We start from the raw sequence: 18772 nt of genomic DNA, 5'->3' as shown, positions 1-18772 counted from the left end.
AAAAAGGTGTCTTTTAAATCAGAGGGTAGCTCCTAGTGAAGAATTGCACATAGCATGTTGAGGCATCTCAACCAGTTTTACAGTTTGTGAGAGGGGAAGAGAGACTATTAGACACAAGCCTCAAATCTGCACTGTGATGGTGCTTAAGGTCTTTTAGGAATGGGGCCTTTATAGATGTTGGTGGAGGTCTCTGTGAACACCGTTATTTGGTCATTTCTTCTTGGTGACCTGAACTCTTTTGCTCCTCTTTCTTCCTCTGTGTCTACTAAGTGCCCTCCATTTGAAAATAGGTCAACAGCTTGTTTAGAAAGCCAGAGAGAAGAGAAACAGAAGTATGGGTGGAGACAGGAAACAGCTGTTTCTAAGATGAGAGCTCCCAAGAAGGACAAGTTGACATTGGACAAGAGAAGATGTGTATGTTTTGTTCAGGGGACAGAAGGAAGGGGGAGTCAATAATGGCTGGAAAGATGATGATGTGGCTCAGGTTGACCTCCTTTACTGCATAAAGGAAGAAAGAAAGAAAGGGTTTTTTTAATTTCTGAAGACGATACCTTTTGGAAATGAAAAGACAAAGAATGCTGGATCATCAGGGTTCTTCCTTCTGTGTCCAAACAGCTCTTAGGTCCATGTTTCTCCCTTCTCTCTTTCTTTTATCGCTCTTCGGCACTGTTAACAGTCTGTTTTCATTGAAAGGCAGGGCCTGGCTGCTTTAAAGGCACCTGGGCCTTTATTCATGGCCCTAGGACAATCATGTAGCTAGGGAGGAAAGGGAGTGATGGCAGCACAGGCCTGGCCCATATGGGTGGCCCAAGCCATCCTCTGTCTCCCCTGTGAAGGGCCTAACCCTGCGCCCTAGAGCAGCTCACCAATATCCCACCCCAAGTCTCAGACATAATTATAGAGAGGCTGCTTTTGCCTTAACAGACACAGTGTACAATTGACCCTCGAATAATGTGGGAATTGGGATGCTGACCCCTGGTGCAGTAAAAAATCCATATACAACTTTTGACTCCCCCCAAGGTCAACTACTAATAGCCTAATAGCTTTATTTTATTTGGGTCAGCATACAAAGTTTTGCAGAGGAAAATGCCACATTTTCGTGTATGTACTTTCATGTGGGTGTACTAGATCATAGGAATTCGAGATCACTAAACCTATACTAAATGGCAATTCTTCCCTGCAATACCTAAGTGTTCTTGTTCAATAGCAAACCAAATACTGAACATGCCCAGTCCTGCCTAGCTGGGAATTGTGAGGGTCCAGAGTGAGAGAAGACCACTCTGCTCAAACATCTTATTGTATCCTGCTTACATTTCTTTCCTCCTTCTATAACATGTCATTGTACAAACTGCACGAAAAACTGTTTTCATATCTTTCCAGGAGCAGTATAATTTTTAGCATCTTTAGTGACTTACTCCCAGGGTGGTAATGCTAAAGAGAGCTGTTTAGATAACCCCTTCAATTTACAATTCAGGAAACAGACACCTCCATGTTTACATTGAAAAAATTAGGGCCTGCCATTTAAGAATCCAAGTGGTTTATTACCTGCTTCTCTCTGGCTGCCTTGATTTCCCCTTCAAATTCCACTATGGCCCTATCAGAGCAAACACCCTTAGTGCTGTCTCTAATTAGTTTGAATAATTCATGTTGTATGCTTTCACATCATTCTGTCAGATATGCTTGGAGGGTCATTCCTGGCTAATTCCAGGCTGCCTGTCCATTCACATATTTGGTCAGTTCTTTTCAGCTTCCCGAATTCCCTTTCCTTTTATTTTTTAATTGATATAGGTCATCTTTGATTTCAGAATTCCTTTAAAAGTCTATAACATGTAAGCTGAAGAAATCTTGAGAACATAGTGCCCAGAAAGACTGTCCAGTGTGAAGCCCAGAGTAACAGCTCATTTTCAACAGGGAACTAGACAAAATTTGCAATGTTGGTATAATAACAGTAACAGCTAACTTCAGCCAAACTCACTAACTCCAAAGGTGTAACCAATTCATAAAAGAGCTATTACTGTTCAGGCCCTAGAGACATTCAAGTGGCTCAGCTGGCTATGGAGGAAAAGATTCAGCTCCGTTTTCTTCCTTTTGTGGTTGTTGATATAGCTCAGTTCAATACTGCACTGAAGGAGGGTTGAACAGCAAAGACTAAAGTGAAACCTTGTGAAGTGTTTGCTGAGGGATCTTGAATTTCTAGATGCGTGCCAACCACAGAAGGCAATTATATTAAATGATACAATGAAAACAAATTTCGAACCTTGGGATTCTTTGGACATAACAGAGTCATTTGGAGCAGACTTTATTTAGAAATGGGATTACCGAATTGTTCCTTATAAGATTAGAAGTAGTAAAGGCCTACACAACTATTTTTTCTAGTAGTTTTTATCGTTATCTGGATTATGATCTTTTTTGAGAATCTCATAAAAGCTATAAAGCTGAACCCAGAAAAATATGTATATGTGCAGACACAATATTTGGCCCATAATTTCAGGGAACTCATGGGTATCATCAAGCCCATTAGTGGATCCTACAGGGGACTGAGAAAACCCAGATTTAAGAGCCCCTAGTTTGGTCCAACAGCAGAGGTGGCAACTGAAACTCAAAAGTGTAAGCAAGTCATTCAGCTTCATCATTTTCTTTCTGTTCTCCCCTTTCTTTCTTTGTTACTTGTACTTATCATTTTTTCTTTAATGTTAAGTTGATATGTGTGCACAAAATTTATTCTTTTACTGCAAATCTCTTCCCAAATGATGGGTGATGGAAGGTCTGCTCACTGTCTCTCTCTGCCTCATTTAATTGATGTGGCACCATAAACTCCATCAAAGGGCCAATATAATTGAGCTTTATTACAATGGAAGTCTGCCACCGTGTTAAAAATTACCAAGATGTCTGCAGATACTATAGTCAGGAAAAACCACAAAAGGTCCTGGGAGCTTTGTGGGGCAAAGGTTAAGCCAAGATCTACTCTGTTCCCTTAATGGGTAGCTATCATCTATTAGTACTTATGCCAAGTTCACTCTGATTAGTGTGGCCCTTGATTTAGAAGCTATTGGCACACCTAACCCCTTATTACTACAACACCCTTTTATAAACACTTAATGTTGGGAAATTATACATTTTGATCAAAACGCTTCTTTGTCCTTCTCCCACCCAGCCATGAGCAGCAATATAAATAGCACTTTGGCAGTCTCCTGATGTTAACGCCAGACAGCGTGGGAAACAATGTCTACACGAGCATTTTAGATGCTGCAAGAAAGAAGCTTTCAGAATCCTGTGCTTTACTCCTTTTGCCCTTTAGAATAATAGTGTGTCCTTGCAATCTTGATCTGTACAAAATCTCTTTCTTTCTCTTCCTTCCTTTCTTTTTTTTTTTTTTTTTTTTTTTGATGGAGTGTTGCTCTGTTGCCCAGGTTGGAGTGCAGTGGTGCGATCTCAGATCACTGCAACCTCTGCCTCCCAGGTTCAAGTGATTTTCCTGCCTCAGCCTCCTGAGTAGTTGGGACTACAGGCGCCCACCACCACACCTGGCTAATTTTGTAGAGATGGGGTTTCACCATGTTGGCCAGGATGGTCTCGAACTCCTGACCTCATGATCCACCTGCCTTGGCCTCCCAAAGTGCTAGGATTACAGGCATGAGCCACAGCACCTGGCCAAATATTTGTTTTTCTAATCAATCATCTTATAATTTACATCAGATTCTCTCATGTCACTTGAGACGTAGATGCTATCCTACCCAATAGGCTTTGCTCTGCTTATGGCTTTATTTATTTATTTATTTTTGTCATTTTATGCTATATCCTCTTAAAAAAATCTTGCTACCCACAAAAGTGGGTAGCTTGTTCCTTGTGTCTTGGTAAAATGCTTCTAAATAAATAATGATTGTTCTGACTCACCTTTTTTTGGCCCTAAATTGATATTTGAAAAAAGAGCAGGGAGAGGGTTAAAGTCTCATGAGATAGGCATATATAATAACCTGATGAAGAAATTCTAACTTGAGGATGGCATAATGGCTGTGCTTTGACAGAAAAACAACCATCTTCAAAGTTTTCTACTTTAAAACATAATACAAATAAAAAGCAACCACTTAAGGAGGCTGGTAAGTAAGTTGCCATTCGTGAGCAATATTTGCAAAATGATAGAATTCAAGGACTACCTTCTGTGGAAAAGCTTCTAACCCTTTAAATCACCATCCTAGTGTTATTACCTGAATCACCTCCGGGAGTCAGGTACACACCTGTGATCTGCTGGTAATTCAGCAAAGGAAGCAGCACTCCCTACGTCCTGCTTGTTGATTTTAGGTGGTTCTGGTATAGTAAAACATGCACAAAACTTTGGATGTGCAAAGACGATATGGTGGTAAGTTAAGGTTACTGCTCTGCACCTAACACTCAGCCCACAAAGCTAATAGCAGGAAGTGCTTGGTGGTTTAGCACCTCAATATGGTGCACTCAAAAGATGCAAGGCTAGTCTGGGAGACAATAGATACTAGAAGTACTTGGAAGGCATTTCAGCAATTCAGCTTAAAAATGAGAGTAAATGATGCATGTTGGGAAGAGCAAAAAATGGTAGCTGTCTTGTTTAAACTAAGTGTTTAAGCCACGACATGGCCATTGGAATAATAATCTCCTGGAAAGCAATATTTAAATGTATCCATCATCATTTAGGTTTTAGACACACAGTTAAATATTATTGATCATTTGCAATTGTGTGCATCCATGTGTACATATATTAAACTGAAAAGTAACAGTAGCATGTAAAGTGTAGAAGATGAAGTGTAAAAATAGTACTTGAGTTTCTAATTACCAGTTTTTAATTAAGAAAGCCACAAGCAAATTATAAACATCCAGTTTATAGCATTGCAATCTTAGAGGCTTACACTCATGAATATGGTAATTTTTTATTTTATGCCCTCTTGAGATGTCTTGTTAAAAACATTTTATTGGGGATCCTAAAATTCAGTAAATTTGAAGCCCTTGGCACCTTGTAGATAGTTAAAGTTCTTCAAAAAAATGTCAGCAATAAATATTTGGCAAATATAAAGAATATGCACATTTTCCCAAGTGGGTGATTTTTTTTTTGCACTTCTTATATTCAAGTGATGACACTGCAATTCAGAATGTGAATGCATATTGATATTTTCTTCCAGAAACTGCATGGGTTGCTGGGAGAATACTGTTCCCAAAGAGTTATTTTTATGCGGGCACCTGGAAGTGGTGGCATACTTGCTCTGGCTTGCAGAGCTGTTTTGGACAATCAGGTGTATATATGAGCAAGTGGTCTTTATTTAGAGCAATTAAAATTCTAACATTCTCCTCTCTTGACATGCAATTACTAGGGCTCTGCTGTTTCCACTAATTGCTCTTGCTGGGGACATTGGTGAGAAGCCAATGATTTTGATGGGTAGCGGATTATCATTTTTACTTTGCTACCTGAGAAAAAAATCATTTGCAAAATCCCATGTGTAATTAGCAAGACTCATGATTAATTGTCCTGCAAAATTAGCTTCACTGTTGCTTTTATTTTAGTGCTTCAAATATTAATTAATGTTAACTCCTTTCCTTCAGTTCCAGCTTTTGAATATTCAACATGGCTTTGAAAAATTATCAAGGTTTCTACTTGCATTAGCATGCTAGAGCTTTGATTTCAGAAATAAGTATTCTGATTTAAAAGATCACACTTGGGTCATAAATAATTTTTATAGGAGGACAAACAAAGCATCAGAGCATCATGGGAAGGCATTCATGCACTAACTGAAAGTAAATTGTTTCAATAATGATTCATTCCCACATGCTCTGGGGGGGAAACATCAGCAAATATGCACACCACTGCATTGTGGGCGGGGGGCGGGGAACTATTCCCCAATGACAAGCAATCTACACAGGCATTTTTCAACCTGTAAATTTGTGGTAGGTGAGGCCCAGAGCCTTGGTAAGAAATCACAGACTCTCTAACAGAATCACAGAGGTCATCCTGTCCAAATATTCCTTGTCCTGGTGAGCTCTAGAATCACTGTCAGTTTTGTGAAACTTACAGATTCCTTAAGTCTCACTCCAGACCTAATGAATCTTACCATATGGCATTGGACCTGACAAAATGTATTTTCTTTTCAAAGTTCCCCAGGAGATCGTGGTGAATGTCTACATTTGGAAAGCATTGATCTAGTTGAACCACCTAGATATCTGAATTCCCTCTATCACATCTGGGCCAAGTGATGCTTGAACACTTCCGGTCTTGGAGAGCTTACTTTGTTACCCTTGAAAATAGCTTTCACCTGCATTTTGTCTTGAATGTTTATTCCTTCTGTTATGACAACGGCAGGTGGTTCATTTAGTGGTGCAAAACTGTAAATGCCTACTGCCTGTGTTTTAAGGGCAGCTCTCCATCAAATGCATGGGAATTAGACTAATGGTGTCTACCACACTAGGGTCAGAGTTACATGTATCTAGACTCCTGGGAAAGAAACTGGTGCTTTTCCTTTCCTAGTCAAAACCCCACTGCTGTGTACCTCCTGATGCAGATGGGGTGCTGTGGTCCAGAGGACCCTGGCATTTGACGGCCAATATAGGTGTGAGCCCAGCTGCACCCTTCCACCTCCAGCCCACTCTGGCTGTTCAGTTGCCCAACTCTGGAGCAATGGCTCTTGCAGATTGGCTGGGGAAAGGGATTAGGCATCCCCAATTATGAGATTTTGTCTTCCCTGAGATCTCTTTTGGCATAAGAGTCTCTTCCCAAAAGCCTAGGGTCAAGGAGCCACAGGGGATGGACTCTGCTTTGTATCTTCCTTCCCTGGCTTCAGGGAATCTGCAAATGTCAACATTCAAGATCTGCTGCTCCTCCTGGCATGGAGCAGTGTTTGCCCTGGACATAGGGTCCAGATCAGAATATTCCCATCAGGTAGCAGAGTTGGAGGAGCCTTGAGGATAGGAATGGGCTGTTCAGAGTGTTGTTCTCAGAGAGCTTCCCTGGCAAGCTGATGCCTAGACAGCTTAGCAAGGATCCTGTGGAAATTGCTACTTTCATTTGCTGTGTGACCCTGTGGAAGTTACTTAACCTCTCAATGTTCAGCTTCCTCATCTGCAAATGGGGATAAGAAAGGCATCTGCTTCACAGGGTTCCAGTGAGGCTTTAATGGGTTAAGACCTATTATTTATTTAGGGAAGCCTATGCAAATAATTGCTGAACAAATAAAATGAAATGCTACCATGACACCTGTTTAATGGAAACACACATTCTGAAACCCCAAATACTACTTCCTAATGAATTTCAGGAATGCAACTTATAAAGAAATTGTTAACTGGATGCAGGACCTAACAAAATCCAGTCCTTGCTCTATTCTAAGGTGGCAGAATTTCACATTTAGATTCATTCTTTAACCTGGTAAATTTCCAAGGTTATAGGTAGGAATCATATCTGGGTTTAGAAAACTACACATTCCTTTTTAGCCAAAGTGGTTCAAAAGCCATCTTTATCCTTCTAAAGCTTCCCTCATGAAGTGAAGATGGGCTCTATGTGTTTGTCCTGAGAACCATATTGTCACTGTTAATAAGGTTCTAATTTCCTGCACACTCACTCCACATCACGGTAATTAATTGTCCCTTGACTGGGAAGCTGAATGAAGTCAAGACTTGTCAGAATCTCTCATGGCCATGTTCCCACCATCTCCACGTTGGAGTCAGGACAGGTTTGTTGAATAGCTAAGAGAGTGTGGAGGTGAGGCAGGGCAAGGACCTGATGGAATAATGCCTGCTGATAGACGCTAGTGAGGTTGCTTAGGAAACCACCCACCACCACAATGGCAGGAGACACCATGAGATGTTTTCTGCTGTAGAAACTTTCTCATTAGAAATAGCCCATTTATACAGGGGACTGGCTAATGTTTTTCTATGAGTATCATTAGCTAGTGTCTCAAAGTGGTGAAGAGTAATTATATAGCATCTCTCAAAAGTAACTCAGAATTTTCGAGAAGTGGCTTTTGTATATAATGCTTCAAAGAAATGGATTTGGCCCAGTGGGGGGTGGGGGGAGTGCCTGTGCGGGCGAGATCTGAAGGGGCAGCACATCCGTAGTTAATGTGCATGTGGCCCTGCAGCTGCTTCGACTTACCGGGCCTGGTCTCTCTGTAATTGCGATAAGACATAAAACAGAGGTCCTGACTATCTGGGGTCATTAAAGGAGCCCATGCCCCCCTCTTCCTACCCCAGAGGGATAGTTCGGGTGCTCTGGTTGAGTTGCAGCTGAATTAACTGCCTCTTGCCTGTCAACATGCCCCTCCTCCCACCCAACTTTCAACCAAACAGGCTTCTGGGGCATTCTATCCTGTGGGCACAACCTGTGGAAGGCTAGGCAGGGAGTCAGGAAAGGCCGGAGTCACCATGGTAGGGCTGGGAAGCTCTGGTTCCCAAAGTGGGTTTGTACCCATCCTCTCATAGTACCCTTTAGGATTTTATTAGGAACATTTGTCTTTATAAGAAAACTGAGGCACGATAATCTGTCTGGCTATGGTGATAGAAGTCTGGGTACTCTTCCTCCATATCAAGGTCACTTATCGGCGTCTCCTCCAGTCCCAGAAGGAGGAGTTGAGGCTGACATTGGACAAACAAAGTCTTAATTTAAAAGCAGGATGAGAAATATTGTCTGTAGTCCTCTAGAGTTGAGTTTTTTTGTTTTTAATTTAGTTTAACTTTCTTCATTTTTATATTATTGATAAAACTGGTGGAGCCACTGGGTGTTGGCAAATGTTTGAAATGTCAGAATATGGGAAATGGGTTCAAGAAAAATGTGGTAGCTCATATTTCTGTCTAGCTATCTTTCATAGATGAATATGCCATAATATGATTGGATATTTATTGCAGGTGATAAAATGGAGAAGAGAAAAAAGGAAAGGGAGTATCTTCTGATTGTATTTATTCCATGGGTTTTTCAACTCTAAGAAACCTGAGGCTAACAGTTTACAAAGAATTGAAAAAACCGTACAATGAGTCCAAAGCTTATTTTAACCCTTCTATAGATTTTCATGCCTTCTTGAAGCCAACTTGGAGCTTAGAAATATTTATTATTGGTATTTCTGATGAAGAATGTTCTTTATACACACCTGTCACCAACAGTAACCTCATGATTTAGAGGCATTAGCTTCTTTTCCTACAAGCTTAGTGTGGGGTCAAGGTTACCTCTGGTCCAGAATATCTGGCATATGACATATTTGCAGGTAAGCTGTTTAGTATTAAAATGGCTTTGACAGCATATTTACTGTTAGGTTAAAGGACTATAGACCAGTTGTTAATATGAGAAATATAGCCAGGAGATGACTCTAACACAACGCTAACAGGAAGGTAAGGCCTGTAGAAACACTACATAAATAGTGCTCCTCTTGTGTTATGTTAATTTTTAGAATAACCTCGCAGCAACATTTCATCATGGCATTCTCATCTATACACCCTAGTGAAGCCTTAGGGTGCTTCTTCAGGCACAGAAATATGTTCTTCTTGCCTGTGGCTGCCAAAGTAAATAGAAATCAATGGAAGGCAGCAAAAGTGCTGAAGTCATTCCAATTAGGGAAGTGCTTGTTAATTTAAATTTTGCACTTGACATTGGTAAGGACTAATAGCAGAAAATAATGTCCTAGGCTGACTTCTAAAGTCATTTTGGTCATCACTTTTCTTGTATTTCTTCGTGACTGCAAAAATAGTGTTATAAATAAGAAGTTATCTAATTGTGATAGATCATTAAAATAAGGGAGAAAAATAGAAGTTTTGTATGTCTGAGTGTGAGTAAGTACTTGGAAAACTTTTGCACGGAAAGGATCTTATCACCTTGTGCTTGGATTGAGTGCCCCATGTGAGTGCATGCATGCAATGCATGTATGCATGTGTGTGTATTTCAGAAACTTCAAAAAGCACCTCCTGCTGCTTTCAAAACCAGGCAAATATGTTTGAGGCCTGTTGGTAATTTAAAATAGGAAGATATACACAGAGCTGAAGGTGGCTACACAGGAAATTAGAAAAGGCTTGACTCCACAGAGCAAATTGAATGTGCCATTGTATCACTAAATAATTGGAGGGGTGGGTCTGTGTTGCTGATGCTAAGCAGGTGTCCATAAATCAGAATAAATGTTTGTAATTAATTGTTATTAGTGTTAATAAGAAAGGGGTTTAAATATGCTAACTTCCTTTTCTCTCAGTTAAATCTTTTAGAGTGTGGGGCTTATCATTACAGTCCTAAGTGGACTGAGAAGCTACAGTGTTCTTGAGGTTTCACTGAATATCATAACCTGTAATCAGTTATTCTGTTGTTTTCCTCAATGAAACTCCTGGTTTTAGACAAAAGTTAGACCCTCTGTCTGAGCTATAGAGTCCCACATGCTATTGGAACACCCACTTTAAAGCAAAAGTTTTTTAAACAAAGGAAATGCCCAGTTTGCAAGTTCTGGGGTGAAAATTTTAGATGGCGTTGTTAGGTCCCATCAACCTGTTCTCCTGTGTGTCTATCTGGCCTTGCACCTGACTCAAGGAGGTCAACTTTGTCGGGTGGGCCCATAACATCTGCTCTATGTCTTCTCCCTTTCAAAGACAGCTGTTAAAGAGTAACAGAATTCTCCAGATTCATTTCTCAGATTTGTGGGAAAGCCTGAGTCAGGCACTTTGCATCCCCCATGCCTTTCAAACCTGATGGTGAGTATTGTTATTTAATCCATGTACATTTCTGTAAAGGAACAATCCCAGAGAGAAAGACAGGCTAGGAACTTGTCAGATGCTGGGAAAAGATACTGCAGGAAAGAAATAGCCTAGTGTCTGAATTTTGCTCTGTGTTCATTCTAGGACTGCAACTTGGAACAAGGAGAGACAAAGGGAAGGAGGAGTCTGGAGCCATATTGAAGATGAAATTGAGATATGGACTAGGTGGTGGATCGTTTTTATAAGAGGACATAAAAGAGGATGCTAAAGCTAATTGCCACAATCAGAACTCAAAGACCTAGCAAATGCAAGGTGGTATTTATTCTAAACTCAGCAAAATAGTAGAAAAATAGTTTTGAGAACAGTTTTAAGGAGACTAGGGTAACAGTGAGAAAATAGTTCATGGCTAGTCTGGACTTAGGACTTTAGGGTTGGCCTGGTGAATTGAAGGGAAGCAGCTGATACACTCTGGTTGCCTTGTACCCTGGCTTTTGGTGCTTTCCTATGTGCTGTAGTCATCAGTAATCTGGAGGAAATGCTATAGAGGCAAAGACACCATTAGATGGGTGCTCAACTAGCAAACAGGATGTGACCACAGAGTAGTTACCCCAAGACCAGGTCAGCATGACCCAAAAGGCAGAAGAGGACAAGGTTTATGAGTGTTGGGCTGAGCTCACGCCTGCTTGCACATTTCAAGAACAATGTTAATGATGGAAGAGAGAGATAGGAGAGGAAACTCATTAAACTTGCCAAATATGAGATGTAGCTGGGTTGGCTCTATGTAAGCATGGCAGAAAAGCATTTAGAAGTCATAATACATTTAAAATAAGAGCTACCAGCGTAGCAGTGACATGAAGAAGGCATGTGTTTTGTTAAAAAGTTTTAAATACTTCTATAAAAGATAGTAAGGTACAAGTTGTTTGCTTGATCAGCAATGCTAATTGCCTTTGAAGTGCATGCCGGGGGATTCCATGGAGAGAGGACCCCGTTTCTCCACCCCAACCCAAATTCACTGAGTTTATGTCAGAATGTTCAGAAGCCCCTTTACAAATTCCTCTGATTGCCTTGTTAGACACTGGCCACCTCCCTGAACCTGGGCCAAGATGAGGGTCTACACCTTGGCTTAGTTCTGCTATGAAAGACTTTCCTGCAGTAAAAGTTACCTGTCTGAAACATTCAGAAGAGTGAAAATGCCACATCTCCAATTTCCAGCAATATATTTGTCTGCCATCATTTGGCCTGGAAGCTTAAGCAGGAAGACCACTTGGAGCCAGACTTCAGAGTGATCTGTCTCTAAGGAATGACTTTCATATTGCAGCGTTCGGTTTTGCAATTCTTCCTAAGCTACTCTAAATTCTCAGTATAAATCTGCAGAAAGACTTCACCCTCCACATCAAACCCTTATAAGGATCCATTTCTGCTCTCATTTTAGAATATCTTTTCTAATAGCTAAAGGCAGACAGAGGCAAACCAAGAAATCCAGACTTTGCATCAACGGGTTAAATCACATGTCAAAGGTGCAACCATAACGTATTACAAGCTTCTCATCACATAATACATCACTCAAGAAAAAATATTTGGGGCAGCTTTTCTAATTCATCTTCCTGGTGTTAAAGGAGCACATCTCCGGTGTTCGTGTCTTCTGTTTCGATTAAAGCAATCATGCCTACTCTTTTAGGAAACTATTAAGGTTTATTACCTCTTTGTTTCACTGCTAATATTCAGTTTCTCCTTGTGGTCTCCCCTTCCAAATACATATTTTTTTCTTTCTATCCGGTTTTGCTTCTCACCACAATATACAGTTTTGGCTATTGTTTGATAAAATGGCCACTATAAAGATGTAACTTGCTTAACAAATATCAGCAAGTGTTTATGGTTTCCTGTGTACTTGATGCACTGAGTGGGTGGAAGTGGGCAAGAGAAAGATGAGGTGGTTCATGTTCCCAGTAGGAAGAGAGAATGTCAATACTCAAAATAGCTAGAAAACAATTCACCATCAGTATTGAGACAGGCATTTCATTACTGTATGGGTAATAATTAAGAAATTTAAAATAAAAACAGTGGCCCTCGTAATTAAGAAAGTCTTCCTGGAGAGGAGTGTAACACATTTCTTATAAGTGAAGAAAGGGTAAAGCATTTCAGGCATAGAGAATGGCCTGAACATACAGGGAAGAAGGAACAGGGATGTGAGTAAAGGAGTAGATGAAGCTCGTCCGATCAAAGGAGAGGGACTCTTCTGGTGAGAGAGTCAGGAGTGGGAGCTACTGATGGTGACTTTGACTGCAGGATGAAGAGGCACAGATTTGAGGCAGGGATTTCTGGAGGTTTTCTAACAGAAAAAAATGCAATGAAAGGAAGGGTATGTGGATTTACCCAGCAATGACATACAGGACTCCCTGGGAGAGGAGACAGCAAGAGAATAAAATCATAGGTATTTGGACCAGATGCCCATTAATGTTCCTTCCAATCTATCCTGAGCAACATAATTACATGATTTTATGCTAAGGGAGGTTGAGCGAGATAAGACAGAGCTAGAGGTAGAGATAATGACACAGAGACACTCAATTGGAGGTATCTGTAAAGATGTCATAGAAGAAATGACATTTAAATGTGTTTCATGGAGATGGTTGAAAGAGACATTGTAGGCAGCAAGAATAGCATAAACAAAGGAATAGAAGGATAGGAAAGTGGAGGGCCATATGGGGCAAGCTAGAAGTTCAGATGTTTTTGGAGTGGCATGTGAAAGGAATCCAGAAGTAGGCTAGAATGGGGAGTGCAATGGATTAAATATTCGTGTCCCCTCCAAATTCACGTGTTGAAATCTATTTCCCAGTGTGATAGTATTTGGAGGGTAGGACCCTCATGAATGGGATTAGCCCTTATAAGAAAAGGCCACAGAGATAGCTTGCTCTTTTTCTATCATGTCAGGATACAATAAGAAGTCAGCAGTCTGCAACCCAGAAGAGGACCCTCACCGGAACCCAGGAATGTTGGCACTCTGAACTTAGATTTTCCAGCCTCTAGAATGGTGAGAAATAAATTTCTATTGTTCAAGCCACCTAGTTGTTATACCAGCCCAAGCCAATTAAGACAGGAAGGATACTGGGTGTTAGTACTCAGAGGTGTAAGGAGTCTGAACTCATCTCAACCAGCTTCCACCACCATAATGGAGGCTCTCTTTCTAATATTTATTGTAAGTATTGTCTAGCCTGTTCTTGAACACTGAGGTTCATAGGAAGCTCACTAGCTCCCAAGAAAATCCATGCTATTGAAGAATAATTTTAATACTTAGAAAACTCTTCACACTGTTCTGAAATTTGTCTGCCAATACTCTACTCATTCATTCCCTTTCCATTCCATTCCATACTCTACTCATTCATTCCCTTTCCATTCCATTTATAAGCAGGAGAGTTATCAGCTTATAAAAACCTGAATGCCAGATACCGGGTGGAGGAGTTTGAGCTTAAATCTAGGAATTCTGATTAAACTTCTCAGCTTAACTGAGGCATTAGAAGTCCCTGAAGTTTTGTTTTTTATGTAGGAAAACAACAGGATTATTTCCATCTTAAGGAAGACCAACATGGCAGCTGTGTAGAAAAGAAAGCCAAGTTAGAAAGAATGTTTTGGAGACAAGACAGTGTGGAAGGATAGGTGGAAAAATCTCTAACGTGAATGCTTAGCTGCACTATTGAGCAAATCCTAGTTATTTTTTGGGATTCAGTTTTCCCATTTCAAAAAATGAGACAGGTTCCCTCAAAGAATCTTTCCAATTCTACTATCCTGTGGTTCTGAGTTTTCAGAGCTAAAAAGGGCATTTTCAAAGATAGGAGAGTTTGCATTATTGTAGGTAAAAGCAGAGTGGGCCTGAAATGGGAATGGAAAAGTGTTGAATCCAAAAAATATAGAGAAGACTCAGAAGGCCAAGATGAGAACTTGGCTGTTTAGGCCAAAAGGGAAGCAAGAATTAATCATAACTCAATTCCTGGGTTATGGGGCAAGGATGAGTCTTGGTGCTTTTGACCTTAAAGAGGACTTTTTAAAGCAAAACTAGCTGGGAAAGAGGAAGATTTAACACATGGAATTTGAAAACATTGTAGGGCAATAAAGAAGATGGAAATGTGAATGAAAGGCTGGGGTAAGAGGTGTAGGTAGTTGAGTCATGGTTGCAGAGATTTTGTTGGAAGTCTTGGGACAGATGGTGTTTCTAAGAGAGGGAGAGGAATAAAAACCACGGAGGATTTTCAAAGTGTGAGAATGGGAGATGCTATTAGAAGGGAGAGAGAAGGAGCAGTCAGCTGGGTGGTGAGAGACAGGCTTCACAAAAGGAAAGGAAGCAAACAAGAAAAGAAAGGAGGTATCCAATTTGCAGCAGGGGAAGAGGAGGGAGGTTCAAGAGGATGAGAACAAAAAAGCCGTTTCTGGAAGTGGCTAAAAGAGAGTACTTTCAGTGAAGTAATAGGACTGTGAGTTAGTCTGTTTTGTGCTGCTGTAAAGGAATACCTGAGACTGGGTAATTTACAAAGAAAAGAGGTTTATTCAGCTCATAGTTCTGCAGGCTGTACAAGAAGCATGGTACCAGACTCTTCTTCTGGTAAGGGCCTCAGGCTGCTTTCACTCATGGCAAAAGGCAAAGTGAAGCCAAAGGGAAGTCATATGTTCTTGCAGATCACACTGCAAGAGAGGAGGAGGAGGAAGGAGGAGGAAGGTGGAGAAGGAGGGAGAAGGAGGAGGAGGAGGGAGAAAGAGAAGGAAGGGAGGTGCCTCAGGCTCTTTTTAACAATCACTTCTCATGGGAGCTAATACGGCAAGAACTCGTTATCTTGAGAACTCATGACCTAAACACCTCCCATTAGGTCCCACCTCCACAACTGGGGATCGAATTTCAACATGAGATTTGGAGGGAAAAAATATCTAAACTATATCAGGCTGGAAATCAATTAGTAAAGAATTTTTAAAGGCATTCATCCATCCAACAGAAATTCATTAGCCTCTTAGGGGCCTGGTACTGCTCTAGATACAGAGAATACAGCAGTAAAGAAGACACTTGAAGGGATAAACAAGAAAAATGCCAGGTGGAGATTTACAACAGAGGGACATGACAGACTGGGGGGCACTGTCAGCAAAGGTACCAGCCAGTGCAGGCCCTAAGATGGAAATAGGTTGATAATATACAAAGAATAGAAGGAAGAGCAGTGTATTAGAGTGTACAGGTAGTTCCTGAGAACATTATGAGATTATGTCAAAAAGATTTCAGGGTAAAGAATTTGAACTGCATCTCAAGTGTGTTTGTAGTTATGTTGGGAAGTGATAGTTTTAAGCAAGGGTTTGACATGATCTGATTTACTCGAAAGGGTATCTTGTCTGTTTCCTTGAAAATGACTACAGAGAAATGTAGGTGGAGGCAGGGGCCCATTGGAAAGCATTTCAATAGTCCAGATAGGAGCTGGCAGTGGTCTGCACTAGGGTGATTGTGGTGGAAATGAAGGGGAGAGGAAAGACTGGAAATGTGTTTTGGAAGAAGTAGAATTGATAGGATTTGCTGATGGCTTGGATGGAGGAAGGAGGAATATATTATATTTAAATCTTTAAGCCACATACATTGATTTGATCAAAATTAACAGGACAAATACAAATCATCATTTTCAGTTCAGTTTCATTTAATCATTATCAGTGGAGCTCCTACTATGTGTAAGACATAATTTCAGATTCATTCATTTGATAAACATTTATGGAACACTGACTATACCCCAGGTACTGTGCTGGGTACTAAAATCTTGAGCAAGACGGACACAGTCCTTCCCTCAGAGGTCTTGAGGTTGAGTGAGACAGAGAAATCATCAAACAGTGAGTGCATGCATGCACATCATGAGAAGGGCCAAGAGGGAAAAAGACAAAATGGCTTTTAGAATAAAAACAGACAGATCTCATCTAGCTTGTGTTGGCTGGAAGGCTCCCCTGAGAAGGTGACATTTGGGCTGTCTGAAGGATGATGGCAGTGAGAACATCATGTTTAAAAGTCCTGTGGTAGGAAGAAACATTGTCATTCAAGGAACAGAAAGAAGGCCAGTGTGCCAGAAGCCTAGAGAACAAGCAAGAGGGGGATGATGTGACAGAGTGGGCAGTCAGTGGTCAGATCACACAGGGCCACACCGACCTTTCTATGGGATTCTGGTTTTTATTCTAAGGGCAAGGAGAAGAAGGTGATGTGATTAGATTTTTAAAATTTTCTCTGGCTACAGAGTTAGGGACAGATTTGGTCTTCACATTAAGGGTCTCTAGGGGAACAAGTGGATTGGGAAAATCTGAGTCACATGGGCGGCCAAGGGGAGGAAGTGAAGACCAAAGGAAAACTGGAGATCTGTTAGAAGGCAAGGAGAGAGAATTTCATGCTCAACATGCACCAACACAGATGTCATGGTTGCCTTTCCATGTCAACACATCTAGAAAGACTACACGTTTTTTCTGCAGCTACGTAACATTCAACTGTATTGACAGGTTATACTTTAATATTTACCATCTCTCTATGGGTGGTCATTTAAATTGTTCCAATTTTTTTACTATGGCAAACAAAACTTTTTTTGGAACATTCCTCAACATTTATCTTAGCTCTTGAGGGACACATAGAGGTAAAAATGCCAGGTCAGAGTGCATGAGCATTTTAAGTTTTAATAGATGATGACAAATTGCCCTGAAAAATGTGATGCCAATTTTGAGCAATATTTTAAGAAATAATGTTGAGCTAATGTGTCAGATCTAGTAAGTCCAGAATCACGGCAGCAAGGAAGGATCCAGTACAGTGATCCAGGGGAGAGGTGTTGAGTTCCTGACCTCCCATGATGGACTCTTTTGGAGTTTGCTTCCAAGTGGGAAATCCTCAGATGGGTAGTGATCGTCCTTCGGCCAACAAATCCTCCTCCACAGTAAATTCCTGAACTTCTGCTGCACAGGCCATAAGGAGAGGAGTAGAAGTCTTCTGAGAAAGTGGTTGTTAGAAACCAGAATCCCAGGTGTGTTCTCCTTGTTTAATTATGTTAGTCCTACTCCTCAAGAATCCTAGCAGGATTTGGTAAAGCCAACCCCTCCTTCCTTCCTGAGATATTCTCCTGAGTATCATAATCAGATATGGTCTGATCACCATAATGTGCTCTACTCTTTTTCTTTTTTTCTCCCCAGGCAATTGTGTGAGCTTCTTATCCCTTGTCACCTTGTTACCTCAAACGTCGATGCTCCTCAGGCTTTTGGTTCTGGTCCTTCTTGGCCATCTCCAAACTCTCTCCTTTGGCAATCACATTCCTTCCCATGTTAAGTGTCTTTTACATGCTAACAAGTCTCACATTTTTATCTCCAGCCCAAACTTCTGAATTTTATAATTATATTCCTGCAAATTGAACTTGTCTAAATACCACACTTAATTTTCACTTCCCATTTGTGCCCTTTCTCTCCCAATATCTCCTGTATTGGTAAAAGCCAATTCCATCCATTCAGTTGTTCACATGAAGAAACTAGGAGTTATCTGATTTCACCCCTTTCCTCATCCTCTCAATACAGTCTGCCAACAAGCCCAGCCAAATCCACTTTCAAAATATATTTGAATCCATCCATTTTTCTCCCTCTTCACTTCTCCACCCCAGTCCAAGCCACCATCTCTTCTCATTTAAATATCCACCTTTCCATCCATTCTGCACACAGCAGATAGATTTTTATAAAATGCAAATAAGATCATGTTACTCTCTTGCTTAAAACTGTCCAAAGCTTTCTGTTGCTTTTGGGATAAAAATGCAAATGAATTACCTTGGCCTATAAGGCCCTGCATGACCCATCTAGGGCCCATCTCCAGCACTATCCCTGACCTCCTGCACCCCCAGTCAGCTCACCAGGGCGCTGGCTTGCTGCTTCCCTTTCAGCTTCCTGAATATGTTGAGCTTCTGCCATTCAGGGCCTTTTCACTTACCATTTGCTTTGCCAGGAACTTTCTTCTCCTTGATCTTTGCCACCCTCATGTCTTATTTATTTATTTTTATTTTTTAGTTTTTAGTTTTTGAGATGGAGTCTCACTCTGTCACCCAGGCTGGAGTGCAGTGGTGCGATCTTGGATCACTGC

General features: G+C 40.9%; 1 long non-coding RNA gene across 1 annotated transcript; it reads left to right on the top strand.

Moving 5' to 3' along the window:
• Positions 1-7822: 7822 nt before the first annotated feature.
• On the top strand, positions 7823-12356 carry LOC134807994 (uncharacterized). The gene is made up of 3 exons (XR_010149799.1): positions 7823-7945; positions 8854-9206; positions 10816-12356. It is a non-coding gene; the product is annotated as an uncharacterized LOC134807994 (long non-coding RNA).
• The last annotated feature ends 6416 nt before the right edge of the window (positions 12357-18772 follow it).

Source organism: Pan troglodytes, chromosome 13 (assembly GCF_028858775.2).
Source record: "Pan troglodytes isolate AG18354 chromosome 13, NHGRI_mPanTro3-v2.0_pri, whole genome shotgun sequence".
NCBI classification, from domain to species: Eukaryota; Metazoa; Chordata; class Mammalia; order Primates; family Hominidae; genus Pan; species Pan troglodytes.
Note: the sequence above shows the minus strand (reverse complement) of the source record. Positions and strands in the feature narration are given on the sequence as shown.